The following is a 7,794-nucleotide window of genomic DNA, read 5'->3' as shown; positions in this document are numbered from 1 at the left end:
TAATGGTTGAGGCTAAGAACTTACAGAAGACTGGTTTTTTACGTTATTTTATATTACTTTACAGTCTTGGAAGAAAACAAGACAGAAACAGAAATTTGTTGTTTATTCATTAAGTTGTTTCCGACTCTTCATGACTTCATGGACCAGCCCACGCCAGAGCTTTCTGTCGGCCGTTGCCACCCCTAGCTCCCCCAAGGTCAAGTCTGTCCCCTCCAGAATATCATCCATCCATCTTGCCCTTGGTCGGCCCCTCTTCCTTTTGCCTTCCACTTACCCTAGCATCAGCCTTTTCTCCAGGGTATCCTGTCTTCTCATTATGTGGCCAAAGTACTTCAGTTTTGCCTTTAATACCATTCCCTCAAGTGAGCAGTCTGGCTTTATTTCCTGGAGTATGGACTGGTTTGATCTTCTTGCAGTCCAAGGCATTCTCAGAATTTTCCTCCAACACCACAGTTCAAAAGCATCTATCTTCCTTTGCTCAGATTTTCTTATGGTCCAGCTCTCGCAGCCATAGGTTACTACGGGGAATACCACTGCTTTAACTATGCGGACCTTTGTTGTCAGTGTGGTGTCTCTGCTCTTAACTATTTTATCAAGATTTGTCATTGCTCTCCTCCCCAGAAATACAAAGTCTGTCACTGCCTCCACGTTTTCTCCCTCTATTTGCCAGTTATCAATCAAGCTGGTTGCCATAATCTTGTTTTTTTTGAGGTTTAACTGCAACCCAGCTTTTGCACTTTCTTCTTTCACCTTTGTCATAAGGCTCCTCAGCTCCTCCTCGCTTTCAGCCATCAATGTGGTGTCATCTGCATATCTGAGATTGTTAATGTTTCTTCCTGCGATTTTAACTCCAGCCTTGGATTCGTCAAGCCCAGCACGTCGCATGATGTGTTCTGCATACAAGTTGAATAGGTAAGGTGAGAGTATACAACCCTGCCGTACTCCTTTCCCAATCTTAAACCAGTCCGTTGTTCCGTGGTCTGTTCTTACCGTTGCTACTTGTTCGTTATACAGATTCCTCAGGAGGCAGACAAGATGACTTGGTATCCCCATACCACCAAGAACTTGCCACAGTTTGTTATGATCCACACAGTCAAAGGCTTTAGAATAGTCAATAAAACAGAAATATATGTTTTTCTGGAACTCCCTGGCTTTCTCCATTATCCAGCGGATATTGGCAATTTGGTCTCTAGTTCCTCTGCCTTTTCTAAACCCAGCTTGTACATCTGGCAATTCTCGCTCCATGAATTGCTGGAGTCTACCTTGCAGGATCTTGAGCATTACCTTGCTGGCATGTGAAATAAGTGCCACTGTCCGATAGTTTGAACATTCTTTCGTGTTTCCCTTTTTTGGTATGGGGATATAAGTTGATTTTTTCCAGTCTGATGGCCATTCTTGTGTTTTCCAAATTTGCTGGCATATGGCATGCATCACCTTGACAGCATCATCTTGCAATATTTTAAACAGTTCAGCTGGGATACCGTCGTCTCCTGCTGCCTTGTTATTAGCAAGGCTTCTTAAGGCCCATTCAACCTCACTCTTCAGGATGTCTGGCTCTAACTCACTGACCACACCGTCTGAGCTATCCCTGATATTATCCTTCCTATACAGATCTTCCGTATATTCTTGCCACCTTTTCTTGATCTCTTCTGTTTCTGTTAGGTCCTTGCCATCTTTGTTTTTGATCATACCCATTTTTGCCTGGAATTTACCTCCAATATTTCTAATTTTCTGGAAGAGGTCTCTTGTCCTTCCTATTCTATTGTCTTCTTCCACTTCCGCACATTGCTTGTTTAAAAATAATTCCTTATCTCTTCTGGCTAACCTCTGGAATTTTGCATTTAATTGGGCATATCTCCCCCTATCACTGTTGCCTTTTGCTTTCCTTCTCTCTCCAGCAAAGGAGATCGTTACCTTGTCATGGTGCTGGAGCTTGAGCACCTCAAGGATGCCATGAGCTAAACCGTGAAGGGACACCTAACCCTACTACAACTTATTAGATTGTAAGCCTATGCGGCAGGGTCTTGCTATTTACTGTGTTATCTGTATAGCACCATGTACATCGATGGTGCTATATAAATAAATAATAATAATAATAATAATAATAATAATAACACCCAAGACGGGAAGGTCATGGTAGAGAGGTCAGACTAAATACATTTCCTGGGGAAGGTAATGGCAACCCATCCCAGTTTTCTTGCCGTGAAAACTAAATGGATCAGTACAACAAGAGATATGTCAGTATACCATCGGAAGATGGGACCCCCAGGTCAGAAGATGGTCAAAATGCTACTGGGGAGGAACAGAGGATAAGTTCAACTAGCCCCAGATTGATCAGATCTTTCATCCCATATTCAGGTCTCCACCATGTCTTCATATATCTATATTAGATTTGCATTCTGCTCTCCTGCCGCCTGAGGTTCAGTGGACGCTTACTGGGGAGGGAGCATTTTGAGTTAGTGCTCTGTGTACGGAACACACTCCCCAGAAAGGCTTGCCTAGTGCCCACTTTTGAGGTCATTTCAGTGCCAGCCAAAGTCCTTTGTTTTTGTTTTTTGTTATCCCAAGCTTTTAAGTCTAATTTTACTGCTTTTATTTCATCTAATATTTTAATGTTGCTCTTGCAGATTTTGCAGTACTTGTATGTCATTACTGTAACAGAGATATTGTAAGCCACCCTGATTATTTTATTGAAAGGAAGGGAGCTCAGGATAGTATATCTGAGTGTTGTTGGGTAGTTGGTGTTGTTGTTGTTTTTAGCATTTATCTTCCCAATATCATAAGAACATCAGAAGAGCCCTGAGGCTGGATCACACCAAGGGTCCAACTAGCTGTCAACCAGTGACCCACAAGCAGAATATGGGTGCAACAGCACCCTCCTACCCATGTTCCGCAGCCACTGGTGCACACAGGCTTACTGCCTCAGATACTGGTGGTACACATAACCATCACGGCTAGTAGCCATGGATAGCCTTCTCCTCCAGGAATTTATCCAACCCCCTTTTAAAGCCATCCAAATCAGTGGCCATCACTACATCTTGTGGTAGTGAGTTCCACAGTTTAACTCTGGGTTCGAGCGTTATGGGAGAGGGAGAAAGACGTCTCCTTGTCCACATTCTCCACACCCTTTTGTACACCCCGTCATTGGCGGGAACTACCTGCTCCCGCTATAGCAAGTTACCCTTCCCATCGTCATAGGTGAGTTGCTGCTGCTCCGCCTCCGCAGAGCCCAGCCTCAACCAGAGCCCTCTACCCCCGCTTCAGAACCACAGCCGCCGCCGGCCCCCCGACCCTTCCCCTCCCCGCCACCCACACTGCCTCGGCCCACGCCGGTGGGGCTCCCCCTCCGCGCAGGCCCATATCAGGCCCTGCGGCGCCGCGCCACGCGCAGCTCTGTCACGCCCTGCAGGTGCCCCAAGCAGCCCTTAGTCAACGCAGCGGCCTCCCCGCCTGCGTTGGACTACCGCGCCCATCGCCACGGCTGAGAGGTGATGGGAGTGGTAGCCCAACACGTGCAGGGCACCGGGTGGGGAAGTCTGCCCCAAACCATAGGCAGGGGCGTCCTATTCCCTGAGCCTAGCCCCACACAGGGCCGCCGCCGACCACCCCCTTCACACGACCACGTGGGGTCGATTCCCTCAGCCCGGACCAGCCCGGCGCAGGCCTCCGCCCCCCACCGCCGCGCATGGGGCTGCCCCCCTGCGAAGACCGCACGGGGCTCCCTGGGCCCCCAGACGCGCCCCTCGCGCCGGGCCCGCCGCCCCCACGGCGCTCTCCCGCCGCCGCCCCGCATGGGGCTGCTCCCCACGCCCGCGCAGAGCACCCCCGGCCCGCCGCCGCGGCCTGCTCCCCACCACCCCCGCCGCCGGGCCAGGCCCGAGCCCCCCCAGGAGCGCCCCGCCTCCTCCGGGCTCCCCGCACCCACGCAGGCCCCTCGTCAGGCCTCCCTCCATCGCGGCCCTGCTCGCCTCGCCCGCGAGGCCACCCTCCTCCGCCCACGCCAGGCCGGCCGGCCGGCCGCGGCTCCCCGCTCTCCCTCGGCCGCCCGGTCGGTCGGTCCGACCATCCCTCACGCCCTCAAAACACGGAGCCCCGTCTCTGGCCACTGGCCCTTGGGCTGCTCTCGATACCTGGCTGCTGCCGCCGCCGCCGCAGGCCCTTGCCTACCCCGCGGCCCGGCCTACAGGGCCTTGCAGGCGGCGGACAGGCAGCCCCGCCCGGCGCCCCCTCCCGCGCCGCGCTCGCCCTCACCGCTCAGGCCGCCGCCGCCGCTTCAGCAGCCCCCCGGGCGGCCACACGCTTCCTGGTCCGGCCTTCCCGGGGCGGAGCACCCCGGACCCGCTAGACGGACGGACAGACAGACAGCCGCCGGGGTTGCCGCTGTGGCCTGCCTGCCTGCCTGCCTGCCGGCCCTCTTCGCCGCCGCCCCTGCTCTCGCCTCCAAAGGTGCCAGAGAAGGAAGGAGGCGCAAGGGGGTCCCCAGAGACTCCGCGCTGCATTTGCTCCCAGGTAAAGAAACGGGCATAGGGAGGGGGCTTTGGGGCCCGATCCTGATGACGCGTGAGTAAGCCTCCCCGCCGCTGCCCCCCCCCCCCCGGTGTTCAGAGGGCTGGGTAGGGGGGTGGGGTGGCTCCTTACGATAAGGGTTTGTCCCCGTCCCCCGCTCTTCAGTCGGTAAAAGGCTCCCGGAGGGGCTTGCAAAGATGATGATGAAGATGCCCACAAGACTCCTTGTTTTTGCTGCCACAGACTAACCCGCCCCTGGAAATAGTAAACTCCTAGTAAGCGAAATGTACGGAGGGCTGCACAACCCTAAGAGGCGTGTTTATTTGGGAGTGGAGGCCGAGTGGGCTTACTCGCAAGTAAATGCGCCTGGGATTGCAGCCCTACAGGGCGGTTTTAGGCGAGTTGACTCGCGAATAAATCCCACCGGGCTCAATGGGGCTTATTTGCAAGTTGATTGCAGCCGTTCCTTTTCCTTCCTCTCTCCTCTCTTTGCATCTCTCTTCAGCGCTCTTCCTATCATTGCCTGTGCTGGGTCGCTTCTGGCTCTTTTCTTCGTATAAGCAATACATGACGTGATAGAAGCCCGAGCCTCTATACACGTTTACTTGACTGATTCCAGTGGACTTTCAAGTAAATGGCCACATATTTCTTGGTGATGGGATGATGGTGATGATGGCAACCAGATCTTATGCTAGGACTTAATCCCAGGTTGTGAGTTAGTTTGCAGCTGTGCAGTGTGTTCCTAATAGGGGTGTACACGGACCCCCCACTCCGCTTCACTTTAAGATCCGCCATTTTCGGATCGGCCCGCTCCGCCCCGCCCCCACTCCTCCTGTGCCCACTCCGCTCCGCTCGGAGCTCCGGATCCGGATCGGAGCGCCGGTCCCCCCCCCATGGGGGGGTTACCGGGCCCTGCCGCCATCGCCGCCCATGCGGCAACGGCGGCAGAGCCCGGTAAGGAGGAGGGGGGCCTTACCTGCCTCCGTCCGTGGTCCGTCGCCGTCTTCAATTGAGCCCGTGGTTCCACCAGGAAGTCTGGGCCGCACCCAGACTTCCTGGTGGAACCATGGGCTCAATTGAAGACGGCGACAGACCACGGACGGAGGCAGGTAAGGGAGAGGAGGGCGGGGGGGTTACCGGGCCCTGCCGCCATCGCAGAGCCCGGTAAGGAGGAGGGGGGCCTTACCTGCCTCCGTCCGTGGTCCGTCGCCGTCTTCAATTGAGCCCGTGGTTCCACCAGGAAGTCTGGGCCGCACCCAGACTTCCTGGTGGAACCATGGGCTCAATTGAAGACGGCGACAGACCACGGACGGAGGCAGGTAAGGGAGAGGAGGGCGGGGGGGTTACCGGGCCCTGCCGCCATCGCCGCCCATGCGGCAACGGCGGCAGAGCCCGGTAAGGGACCAAGGGGGAGGGGGCCTTACCTGCCTCCGTCCGCGGTCCATCGCCGTCTTCAATTGAGCCCGCGGTTCCACCAGGAAGTCTGGGCCGCAAGTGCGGCCCAGACTTCCTGCTGGAACCACGGGCTCAATTGGAGACGCTGACGGACCGCGGACGGAGGCAGGTAAGGGAGAGGAGGGCGGGAGGCGTTACCGGGCCCTTCTGCCGTCACCGCATGGGCGACAGCGACAGCAGCAGGGCCCGGTAAACCCCACTTACCTTTCCGGCGGAGCTCCGGATCGAGGCGAAGGATCCGCCTTCACCTCGATCCTCTTTGCCACGCTCCGCCGGCCCCCCAATCGTCTTCGCCTCCGCCTTAAGGGCAGGCGAAGCCCCCCGCTCCGCTACTGCTTCTCCGGTCCGATTAGAAGCGGAGCACATCCCTAGTTCCTAACTATCTCTGTTCCCTTGCAAGTCCACTCTTAATCCTCTGTTCCACAGCTCCTTTGTTAGATTTCCCTCATACATTCTTTCTTCTGTAAACACAAGTTTAGAGGGAATTAATTTGGAATGTAGTAGGCGGATTAAGCTAGAGAATCTTTCTCCCAGAGGTGTTACTGATTCATAAGTTCACTAACTTTACTTTCATTCCTTTTTTAAAAAAAATAGGATGGAGCATTTAAACAATTGTTCAAAGGAATATTCAGTGCTGAATTGGTTTTGTAATACTCATTGCAGAAATCATTAAAACAAAAAGAAACAAAAACGTTGTGGTTGAAAATATTTCTGGCTACAAAGCAGTTTTGCTTTGGAAATCCCAAATGTTTCTGCACTATTAGTACCATGAGTTTGTGTAATTTGATAACATGATACTAATAAAACCCACTGATAAACTCATAAGTGTAATCATAGGTGCATGATTAGACCAAAAGAAAAAAGAAAAAAGCCCTAAAACTATGCTTCAGCCAGCCTAGATTTTTTTCTGTCTAAAAATACATAGGATTGTGCCCTTAATTTTTCAAGTTAAGGATTTTTCCTATTAAATAATAATAATAATAATAATAATAATAATAATAATAATAATATAATATACCATCCCATAGCTGAAGCTCTCTGAGCGGTTTACAAAGGTTAAAAGACTGAACATAGTAAGAGAAATGCAACGTGTAGTAAAACCAGAGATCTCAGTTCAGAGGAAGATGCTGTAGAATGTCCAAAGCATGTCACATACATTAGTTGAACAATCCTCGCAACCACCCTGTAAAATAGGCCAGTATTCATAATATAGAATAATCTCATAATACTAGAATGCAGGGTCATGCCATGAAGTTGACTTGGAGGAGAGTTAAGAGATAAAAGGCAGGACTTCTTCACGCATGCGCAGTAAGCTATGGAATTCACTACCACAAGACGTAGTGACGACCACCACTTTGGATGACTTTAAAAGGGGGTTAGACAAATTCCTGGAGGAGAAGGCTATCAGTGACTACTAGTCCTGATGGCTGTGAGCTACATCCAGTATTTGAGACAGTATCCCTATGTACACCAGTTCCTAGGGAACGTGGGTGGGAGGGTGCTGTTGCACTCATGTCCTACCTCGTGGGTTTTCCGTGGGCCGCTGATTGGCCACTGTGTAAACAGAATGCTGGACAAGATGGACCCTTGGTCTGATCCAGAAGGGTCTTATGTTCTTACCCACATTTTGCAGTTGAGGAGCTGAGAAGTAGTAGCTTGCCATAAGCAATCTAGTAAGCTCATTGTTGAAGAGAAATACAAACCTGTGTCTTGCTAGTTTATTCTGGGCCACTAAATATTGCACAAGCTTTTTTCTGTATAATATCATCTTACTGGAAAGAATAGGACATACTCAAAGACTCAGCAGATTAAAAAAAATGGTGTGTGTTTCAA

Source organism: Elgaria multicarinata, chromosome 15, assembly GCF_023053635.1.
Source record: "Elgaria multicarinata webbii isolate HBS135686 ecotype San Diego chromosome 15, rElgMul1.1.pri, whole genome shotgun sequence".
Classification (NCBI taxonomy): Eukaryota; Metazoa; Chordata; class Lepidosauria; order Squamata; family Anguidae; genus Elgaria; species Elgaria multicarinata.
Note: the sequence above shows the minus strand (reverse complement) of the source record.